Here is an 11,691-nt window from a genome sequence, read left to right as displayed (position 1 = left end):
CACCCCAGGTCACTGTGTCCCCTGGGAGATGGAAAATACAGGGGGAAAATTAAGTCTGAGAGGATAGACTCAGGAGGTTTAATATTTGTCAAGTGGACGTCCAGAAGGGGAAAAATAGAGAACAGTGAAGGAAAGAGAGAGAAAATGTCCTTGAGTTAAAGATGCAAGTCTTTATTTCTCTTAATTAAAATTGTACACAATTTTGAAAGGTTACTTTATATTTTGTTATTGCAAAATAGTGGCTCTATTCTCCATGTTGTATTAATACAATACATCCTTGAGCCTGTCTTACACCCAATAATTGCCTCCGACACCTGTATTATTTCTCCAACTAGTAACCACAAGTTAGGTCTCTATATCTATGAGTCTGCTTTTTGTTGTTGTTATATTTACTAGTTTGTTGTATTTTTTAAAAAATTCCACATGTAAGTGATATATGGAATTTAAGACTCAAGTCTTTAGATTGAAAGACCCACCTGAAATAATTATCTCTCACACACATACATAGTCACACATACATACACATTATACATGCACCTATTCTCTATCTATATACATACTATTCTAGTGAAATTTCTTTTTCTTTTTTTTTGCCTTACTGTGTGGTCTTAGTTCCCTGACCAGGAATCGAACCCACACCCCTTGTAGTGGAAATGCAGAGTCTTAACCACTGGACCACAGGGGAAATGTCATTATTCAAAGAGTAAAGGAAGAAAGAAATGAATATATATACAACTTTTTGTCTATAACATAGATTACTAGAAATGATGCTAGAATAATGTCTTCAAAATTTTAGAGGAAATGATTTCAAATCTCAAATTCTATAACCAGCCAAAACACCTCACAGAGCAAAATAAAGATATTTTTGGACAGCTCTGAAACTTGAACATATACTCTTTTGGAAAAAAAATTACTGGAGTAAAAGTGAAAAATCGAGAAAGAGAAAGATATTGACCATAACAAATAGAGGAACCATAAAGAAATACGATAGCTGTATCGATTCTGGAAAGCTATCAGTTCAAATTATAACTGAAAGTCAGAAGAGTTCTTGAAGAATTTAAGAAGAGTTACACAAATTATATGATTCATAACCCAGAAGTATAACTTCATGCTCTTGGTGAGCTGAAATTATATGTCAAACAAGAAAGACAGACAAAGTGGGGACAGCATTAAACTGTCGTTTTGAAACTAAAAGAATTCTGCAGGAAGCTTATGGAGGCAGCATGGTGTAGTGGAAAACACACTTAGCCATGAGCCTGAAGTCTGACTTCCAGTCTAGTTCCTACCTACCACTTAGCTGTCTCTGTTCTCATCCACATTAATAGTACCTGTCCTGGAAAACAGCATGGAGGTTTCTCAAAAAGAGAAACTACTGTGAGAGCCAGCAATCCCATTTCTGGGCATATATCCAAAAAAACCCCCAAAACCCTAATTTGAGAAGATACACACACCCCAATGTCCATAGCAGCATTACTTAAAATAGCCAAGATATGAAAGCAACCTAAGTTTCTATCAACAAATGAATGGATAAACAAAATGTGGCATACATATGTGTATACATATATATATATACACACACACACACATATATATAAACAGAATACTACTCAGTCATAAAAAAGTATAAAATTTTGCCATCTGCAGCAACATGCATGGATGTCGAGGGCATTATGCTAAGTGAAATAACTCACACAGAGAAAGACAAATTCTATATAATATCACTCATATATGGAATCTTAAAAAAACACAAAAAACTAAATATAACAAAACAGAAACAGACTCACAGATACAGAGAATAAGCTAGTGGCTATCAGCAGGGAGAAGGAAGGTGGGAGGGGCAATATGGGGGAAGGGGATTAGGAGGTACACACTACTAGATATAAAATAAGCTACAAGGATATATTGTACAACATGGGAAATATAGCCAATATTTTATAATAAATTATAAACAGACTATACCCTTTAAAAATCATGAATTGCTGTAATAGATTGTAACATATAATATTGTACAGCAACTATTTCAATTAAAAAATAGTTATTTTTGTTCTGCTTGGCTTATGACAGCCATAGGAGAGTTTTATGGATGCAAAAATGCTACCAAAACGTCAGATGTTATTAACTTCTTGTTTAATTTCCTACAGTGCTACCGTGACCCTTGAACTCTGTTTTGGTAGCATTGCCAGTGGGGTTCAGATCCGTGTTGGTTTCTCTACCCAGCTGCACCTGGATGAGGAAAAAAATCTCTTCCTCCATACAAGGGTATTGTTAAGATATGAATTGTTTTCTATCTTAGGCATCACTGTGGAACAGTGAGTTCATTAAGAAGAAATCAGTTTTTTATTCTCAACATTCTTAAATTGTCTCCATATCATAGGCCATTGTGTTGAAGCTGATTAATCAAGACTCCAGTGTCCTGGATCTGTATCAGGAACTTACTCCTGTGTTGTACAGTTCTATTGAAAAATCAGCAGTCAAGAAACGTGATAATTTAAAAGCTTTTTATTGGCATTTTAAACTTTGACTAACTACCAGATGACTTCTGTGTATTTCTAAGAGGTCCTTCAGAGATAAGGAGGATGTCAAGCATACATTTCTCTATGGAAATAGCCCATTTCCACTGCCAGTAGGGCTGAGAGATGTTTTCAGCCATCTTTCTTTCTTGTGGTCACAGCACATCCACAACTCCAGTAGTCTTTCCCCCATGTCTACAATGCATAGTCACCTCCACTAGTTCTGGCTGTTATTCATAGCAGCGTCTGTAAGGTGGCTGGCCATGAAGCTAACTGGACTTCCCAGGGATTGAACCCAGGACCTAGCAGATTCTCTGCACTAAAGTGTGTGTTCCTGGAGGACTAGGGTACATTTGTTGTGCCCAATAAATGTATTTTAACATTTAAAAATATTTGTATTATTTACTTATTTATCAGTATTTGGCTGTGCTGGGTCTTTGTTGCTGCACCCAGGCTTTCTCTAGTTGCGGTGAGCAGGGGCTACTCTCCAGTTTCGCTGCGTGGGCTTCTCACTGCAGTGGCTTCTCTTGTTGCGGCTCCTGGGCTGCAGAGCGCAGGCTCAGTAGTTGTGGTGCATGGGCTTAGTTGCTCCACGTGGAATCTTTCAGGACCAGGGATCAAACCCATGTCCCCTATGTTGGCAGGCAGATTCTTAACCACTGGGCCACCAGGGAAGTCCTAACATATTTTATTTTTAATTATTAATTTGGCTGTGCTGGGTCTTGGTTGTGGCAGAAGGGATTCTTGATCTTCATTCTGGCATGCAAACTCTTAGTTGTAGGCATATGGGATCTAGTTCCCTGACCAGGGATCAAACCTGCGCCCCTTGCATTGAGAGTGAAGTCCTAGCTATTGGACCACCAGGGAAGTCCCCCAATAAATGTATATTGAATGGGTGTGCTCTAATCAATTGAGCTGTCCAGTTTTTATGAAAGTGAGCAGCATTGACATAAGAATGCAATTCTGTTAAGTGGAAAGGGGATGTCTGAGAATGCTTTATTGCCTAAATTAATGTTAGGAAACAAACTGCTCAGTAAAGAAATCAATGTGCTAGCTCTTTCTTATTTATGTTACCCAATCACTATTTACTTACTTTTTGTTGAGTACTATTTTATTCCATACAGGAAAAGCTATGGAAAATAGATTCTCTTTTATGCTTGCTTTTGTTCTACCAAGAGTCAATTTAATTATAAAGGTTTTAAAAAAGATTATTGTACATTCATGAACACAATCTAAAAACTAAAATACTTCAAGACCTTAGAAAGCATGAAATTTGAGTGTAATTTAAAAAAATTGCCCCTTGTGATTACCTATTTGGAGCTTGTGAAAATCAGCAAAGGATGCTATTGAATGTGCTTCATCCCAATACTCCTCTTATTTTGATGGACATTTCAGAGAACTTAGGTACATCTTAGAGTTCTAGTCCTTCAAACTTTCAAAGCATTCAGTGTACATGGTACTAGAGTTTCTACTCATCTTGATTTCCCTGTGTCTGAACATTGGGAAGCAATTTTGGTAGTTTTTAAACCTATAGGTTTACTTTTGAACTTTTGAGGTATCCTTTAAGAGAATCTGACTCTTAGAATTGCAAGGAACTTGAAAGGCTATCTAATCCAATCTGATGCTGAAATGCTGTAGTCTCTACAGTATTCCTGCCAAATGGTTGCCCAGTGCTTGAACTCTCCTAGTGATGGGGAACTCATCACCTCTCCAGTCAGTCCTTCTTTGGGATATTCTGCTGGGAAGGCCTTCCAATGGTTTTCATCCATGAGTACTAGTTTCTATCTTGGGCCATACAGAATAAAGAGAAGTTTATATGTATATATATATGTACATATATGCATATATATATATATATATATATCTATCACATTTTCTTTATCCATTCATCAGTGAACACTTAGGTTGCTCCCATGTCTTGACTATTGTAAATAATGCTGCAATGAATATAGGGGGTGATATATCTTTTTGGAAGGAAAGTTATGACCAACCTAGATAGCATATTCAAAAGCAGAGACATTACTTTGCCAACAAAGGTTCGTCTAGTCAAGGCTATGGTTTTTCCTGTGGTCATGTATGGATGTGAGAGTTGGACTGTGAAGAAGGCTGAGCGCTGAAGAATTGATGCTTTTGAACTGTGGTGTTGGAGAAGACTCTTGAGAGTCCCTTGGACTGCAAGGAGATCCAACCAATCCATTCTGAAGGAGATCAGCCCTGGGATTTCTTTGGAAGGAATGATGCTAAAGCTGAAACTCCAGTACTTTGGCCACCTGATGCGAAGAGTTGACTCATTGGAAAAGACTCTGATGCTGGGAGGGATTGGGGGCAAGAGGAGAAGGGGACGACAGTGGATGAGATGGCTGGATGGCATCACTGACTCGATGGATGTGAGTCTGAGTGAAGTCCGGGAGTTGGTGATGGACAGGGAGGCCTGGCGTGCTGCGATTCATGGGGTCGCAAAGAGTCGGACATGACTGAGCGACTGATCTGATTTGATCTGATCTGATATCTTTTTGAATTAGTGTTTTTGTTTTCTTTGGATAAATAACCAGAAATCAAATTGTTGGATCATATAGTAGGTCTATTTTCTGTTGTTGTTTAGTTGCTAAGTTGTGTCTGATTCTTTGAGGCTCCATGGACTGTATGTAGCCCAGTAGGCTCCTCTGTCCAGGGGATTTCTCAGGTAAGAATCCTGGAGTGGGTTGCCATTTCCTTCTATTTTTATTATTTATTTTATTTATTTTTATTGGAGTATAACTGCTTTACAATGTTATATTGGTTTCTGCTGTACAGAAGCATTCTCTTTTAATATTCTTTTCCATTATGGCTTATCATAGGATATTAAATACAGTTCTCTGTGATATACAGTAGGGCCTCGTTGTTCATTCTACATATAAAAGTTTACATCTGCTAACCCCAACGTCCCACTCCATCCCTCCCCAACCCCCTCCACCTTAGCAATCACTAGTCTGTTCTCTATATGTGACAGTTTCTTAATGTTCTATTTAAAAGTCTAGTTCAGGACGCTAAACATATGTTTATTGTTTATGAATATCTATCTACTAGCATTTATGAGGGCCAAGCAAGATCTGATGGAGCCAAACCCTGGAAAATGTAATTATTCTTTTACTATGCTGTCATGGCCTTGTGCTCCTGAGAGTTTTAATGGTATCTGCTGTTGAATCTTGGCAGACACCATTGAGTATTTCTCAGAATGTGGGCAACCCTCCAATAATCTGCATCAGAACCCCCTGGGGTGCTTGTTAAAGTGTGGATTCTCAGGCCCCACCACAAATATGCTGGATCAGAACTTAGGTCTAAGATAACGCTGCACCTTCGTGGGACCTGCTCTGTCCTACCAGTGGTCTTCCCTTGGGTCTCACTTTTCCACAGGAAACAGAACATAAACCTCAAATTGTCTTTGTACTTGGCCCCGTTCCCTTTGTTGATCTGATACAAGAATAGCTTTTTGTGGTGCAACAGTGAGTTTGTTGAATAGACCCCTTGTATTTTTAGGAGAAGAAATTTAGTGCTTCATGTCTCACCATCTCTACTGGCCCTGGTAGCTCTAAGGATAAACCAGCTTGGGTTTCACCCTGGAGGATTAACATTTCAGAGAGCACACAAAACCCCTTGAAAGTCAAGATGAGACAGGGCAGAGTGTGTGCTGGGTTCTTTGTGTGGTAAGTTTCTCGTCTTTAGCCGTTTGTCAGGCACGGCAGCTGAAGGTGCTGAATTGGATGAGGTAGTAACATTCGAGACTCAAACCAGGTGCCAGGTGCTCCCTGGAGGGTGGAGCAAAGGCTGCTAACTCACCTCCTGTCCTTCTTGCAATGATCTCCACACCTGGGAGATAATTGTAGGAAAGAAAAAAATGTTTCCTCTATCCTCTTTTATGTTCAGTATATAGGGATATGCAAGTTAAACTGATAAAGCTTAGCAGAAGGAAAGGTATATGATTTTTATTTATGTTAGTATTTGTGTGCATGGGATCTTCACACAAAAAAAGAAGTGAAAACTCTTAAGAAGCAGCTAGAGGGACTTCTCTGGCAGCCCAGTGGTTAGGGTTCTGCACTTCCAATTCAGGGGCCGTGGGTTCAATCCTTGGATGGGGAACTGACACCCCATATGCCACGTGGTATGACCAAACACAACAAAGCAAAACAAAAAGCCCAAATAAACAGTTTAAGAGATCCAATTAAAATTTTTTTTTAAAGAGCAGCTAGACTTGGGGCTTTTATACCATTTTAACAAAGGGCAGTAAATTGTGGAGAGTTGGCTAGAAAAAAGAAGATTTGGGTTTCTGGGTGATAAATTCTAGGAAAGTGACTAGGGAATGCATGGGAACCTAATGAAAGATAAGGGTTTTTTTTATAAGGTCTGTTTATGAAGATTCATCTCAGTGTGACTCCTGTCTCTGGTGATCAGAGTTAGTCTCTTCTTCCTGGTACAGGCCTTCCTCAGAGGAGCATCTATAGCCTACAGTTAGGCAGATAAGGGAGGGCAGAGAACTTTTCCCGCATCTGTCACTTTTCAGTTACCTTCAGCTCAAAAATAATCCTTATGCCAACGTGGCATATTTTGGGATGGCATACCCTGGCCCCCTTCAGGATCATTAGCACACCCAGCTGGGGAGAAGCTGGATAGGAGCTGGCACAGAAGGCTGACTTCAGGCAGTTTCTTTGAGTTCCAGCTGCATCCCCTGTGCAGAACAATTGGCCTGGGTCCTGTGAGGCCTGCCCTCTCGCTCCACCAGATTTGCTATGTCCTAGTTTGAGAGCAGCCCTCTAAACCCAGAGGGACCATAGGCGTGGGACGGAGGCGCCCACCAGGTAGAACCACTCTGTGGGAAGGTAGATTCTTAGACAGTGAAAACCAAGACTCATAGTTCAATGGATTGAAAATTAAATCACAAGTAATTTTTTAAAGTTTTCTAAAATATGTGGATAAGCTATATCTTCATATGAGCCTAATATGAATAATAATAAATGGGATACATACCACTACATATAAAGTAGATAAACAATAAGGACCTACTGGGACTTTCCTGGTGACACAGTCAATAAGAATCTGCCCACCAATGCAGGGGACATGCGTTTGATCCCTGCTCCAGGAAGATCCCATATGCCGCACAGGAACTAAGCCCGTCCGTCCACCACTGCGACTGAACCTGAACTCTAGAATCTCAACTACTGAGCCCCTTTGCCACAACTACTGAAGCCCGCGTGCCTACAGCCTGTGCTCTGCAACAAGAGAAGTGACCGCAATGAGAAGCCCGTGCATTGCACCTGGAGAACAGCTCTCACTTGCTGCAAGTAGAGAAAGCCTGCTCACAGCAACAAAGAGCCAGTGCAATGAAAAATAAATAAATATTAAAACAACAACAAAAGACAAGGATCTACTCTATGGCACAGGGAACTATATTCAATATCTTGTAAAAACCTATAATGGAAAATAACCTGAAAAAGAATACATATACATATATATGTATATATGTATAACTGAATTACTTTACCGTGCACTTGAAACACTGAATTCAATAAAAAAAGAAAAAAAATCTAAGCCTCTTAAATCAAGGAAATCATTATGTTCCACTAGAGGGCACTGTGGCAACAATCGAGTAAAACATTCATAAAATAGGCTTGTAAGAACCAGGGGGAGTTTGTGATTGGTTTGTACATTTGTGATAACAGCTTTGAGCAGAAACAAAACTCAAGTACCACTTTCACCACAGGGGGTGACACGATAACTACTCAAGTGGTTGTTTTTTCTTTTTAAGTAGGAATGACACGAAAAGAAAAAGCAAGTTGACTGACGAACAAAACTGAACTGCTTTCTTTAGTTGCTATGTTGTTCTGTTGCTATGTGGTCTAATAGAACCTACAAACATAATCAAGGCGATCACATTTCCTCTGCCTCAGCCATTGGAAAAGCTTCATACCCCTAAGAGTCTTCATCCCCAGTTGTGCCCGAAGCAGCAAAGTTTGCCCGAGGGTTTAAATTGGGAACGATAGTAAGAGTTATAGCTAGCTTTTTTTGAACGCTGAGTGCTAGGCTGGGCGATTCGTGTGGATCATCTCTTTAATCCCCACCGCATCATTATGAGTTAGGTTCTATTATTATCAGCTCCATCAGACGGATGAGGAGACTAAGCCCATGGAAGACTGAGTGCTGGCCCCACGGGACACCACAAACCAGTGGCAGAGCTGTGATTCAAATCCAGGCAGGTTGAATCTAGATCCCTCATCCGAGCTATTTCTATTTCCTAGTCTATTAGGGGCAAAGACAGAACTAGAATGTAGGTCTCTTGGTTACAAATTAAAAAGTGACTTTAGTGTTGAAAAAGACATGTATGGGCACGAATAGGTAGAAGAAAACTTTAGAAGAGGGCTGACTCACATGTCAGCAGGATGATTCTGCCTGCTGCGTTGAGAATGAACTGTAGCGGGAAGATAGGCAGAAGATGCTATTGCAATTAGAAGGCTATTGCTGTGATGCAGGTGAAAGATAATCACGGTGCCCAAGAGGATGATGGTGGCTTGGACCAGGGTATGAGCACTGGAGGTGGTAAGAAGTGAGTGGACTCTAGGCAAACATTGAGGGCAGAGCCGGAATATTTCTTGACATAATAGATGTGAGGTGTGAAAGAGAGAAGGCAAAAGTGACTCCAAGATTTTGGGTCTGAGAAACTGGCAAGATGAAGCTGCAGTCAAGTGAGATGGGGAGACAGAAGCTGGAGCAATGTCCCTGTTATCCATTGCTGAACTAAACCAGACTTTGGTGGCATGAAACAAAACCATCACTTATCATTGTTTTAAATTTATTTTTATTTGGCTGCATCAGATCTTCGTTGCTGCTCTTCTGTAGTTGTGGGACATGGGCTTAACTGACCCACGGCATGGGGGCATCTCAGTTCCCAGAGGGGAGGTCGAATCCACATCTGCTGCATTGGAAAGTGGATTCTTAACCAGTGGATCACTAGGGAGCTGCCCATCATTTATTAGTATTAGCTGGGCTCAGCTGGGCATGTCTCACTTGCTGGTTAGGACCAGGGTTACTAGAAGATAGAATAGCTAGAAGATGGACCAGCTGTGGCTCCTCAGACATCCATCTCTGTCTCTCTCTCATGGCCTCGCCCCCAGATCTCTCCAGCATTGTGGCTTCAGGAGAACCAGACTTCTTACACGGTCACCAGAACTCCACAGGGTGTGTCCCAAGACGGAGTCAGGGAAGGCCCGTTTGACTTTCTAACCTATGTACTTGTGTTACTCTGATCAAAGAATTTTTAAAAGGCTGTAAATTTTTTCACTAAAATAATTTTTTTAATGTATAGGAAAAATACCCAATCCATAGGGAAAGGGCAAATTTTAGAAAATACCCCAACCCAGCCACCTCTCCACTCTGAACCTTCTCCTTCATGTCTCTGGCCTGAAAGAGAACTGAGACCAACCCATTCACGCTTGTGCTGTCCCAGTGAGGACCACCGCAACTTCCCAGGTCTTGGACCATCTCACTAACACCCCCTCCTCACCCCTTTCAAAGGCATCCCTGGTAGCCCAGATGGTAAAGAATCTGCCTGCAAAGGCGGGAGACCGGGTTTGATCCCTGGGTCGGGAAGATCCCCTGGAGAAGGGAATGGCAACCCACTCCTGTATTTGTGCCTGAGAATTCCATGGACAGAGGAGCCTGGTGGGCTGCAGTCCATGGGGTTGCAAAGAGTCGGACACAACTGAGTGATTCACACATTCACTTTCACCCCTTCCCAGCCTGTAGGGACAGGCTGACGCCCATTTGAAAGAAGAGAGAAGTATGGCTTGGTGAATTCACCTCATTAAAAGTCATTAAAAGACAAGACTTGAAGTCAGGTGTTGGGGCTTATGCTGCAATGGTCTCTCCAGGCTTAAATGTCATGGTTGCCATCGCTGTGGGTTCTCCTGGCAGCATGGGTGAGGGTAGGGGAGAGAGAGAGTGAACAGTTCTTGGAAGGAAAGTTCATCCCTCTAAATTAAGTGCATTATTTCTCCTGAATAAAAACACACCTGTCGTGAAATTCACTGCCCCCAAAAGATACTTGATACAGTGACTGTGATGGCCCCTGGCTGAAAATACTCCATTTCCCCTTAGTCACCCTCCTCGGGTCAGCGTAAGCTTGCTGGATAAAGTAACAGAAAGAAACAGAGCTCCTTTGGGATGAAATTCCTAGGCCCAGAGGAAGACTTTTGGGGGGGCGGCGGCACAATTCGGGGCAGAACCTTGGGTTTTCCTTTGGGGAATGGGTCCCTCTCGGAGGGTGGGTCTGGTGTGCCAGAGCCCAGCCCTGCCCTGGGGGGCAGAGGGAAAGTCACCAGTGGGAGACCAGACCCTTGTAAATCGGCTGCTCCATCGCAGACCATGGACCACCAGAAGGGCTCACTAACCCCTGATCTGTGCTTAGTTATGCACTGAACCTGCTCTAGTTACATCAAAGCCTTTATCAGAGGCACAAAGTGGCTGGGTGTGCCCCAAACTTGCCAACGTGCAATGCGATGTTTACCACGACAGTGGAGCGGTGTCAGAAGATGGGCAGGTGATGTGTCCAGTCGGGTCAACAGGGCCCACCAAGCACCTACTGTGTCCAAACTCTGTCCGAGGCCAGGATGGTGGTGGAAATAGATAAGCACACAGCTCTGCCTCTGTCCCTGGAGGCTCAGTGGACCAACTCTGTGATTCTGCCACATGACATGTGGTTAATGCCATTAGCTTAACTACACTGATTACACTGTGCAATTACACTGTGGGCTTCCCTGATGGCTCATTTGGTAAAGAATCCGCCTGCAATGCAGGAGACCCCGGTTTGATTCCTGGGTCGAGAGGATCCGCTGGAGAAGGGATAGGCTACCCACACCGGTATTGGACTTCCCTTGTGGCTCAGCTGGTAAAGAATCTGCCTGCAATGTGGGAGACCTGGGCTCAATCCCTGGGTTGGGAAGATCCCCTGAAGAAGGGAAAGGTTACCCACTCCAGTATTCTGACCTGGAGAATTCCATAGACCGTATAGTTCATGGGGTTGCAAGTAGACATGACTGAATGACTTTCACTAACTACTCTAGGACTTACCAATTTCTGTATTCTGCTGGATGCAGGGTTTTAGTCATTGGAAGGCTCCAAACTGTGGGTCCTTTATTGGGGGGGAGCTCCCAGA

This window comes from Bubalus kerabau, chromosome 4, assembly GCF_029407905.1.
Source record: "Bubalus kerabau isolate K-KA32 ecotype Philippines breed swamp buffalo chromosome 4, PCC_UOA_SB_1v2, whole genome shotgun sequence".
NCBI classification, from domain to species: Eukaryota; Metazoa; Chordata; class Mammalia; order Artiodactyla; family Bovidae; genus Bubalus; species Bubalus kerabau.
The sequence above is the reverse complement of the archived record's forward strand: the minus strand, read 5'-3'. Positions refer to the sequence as shown.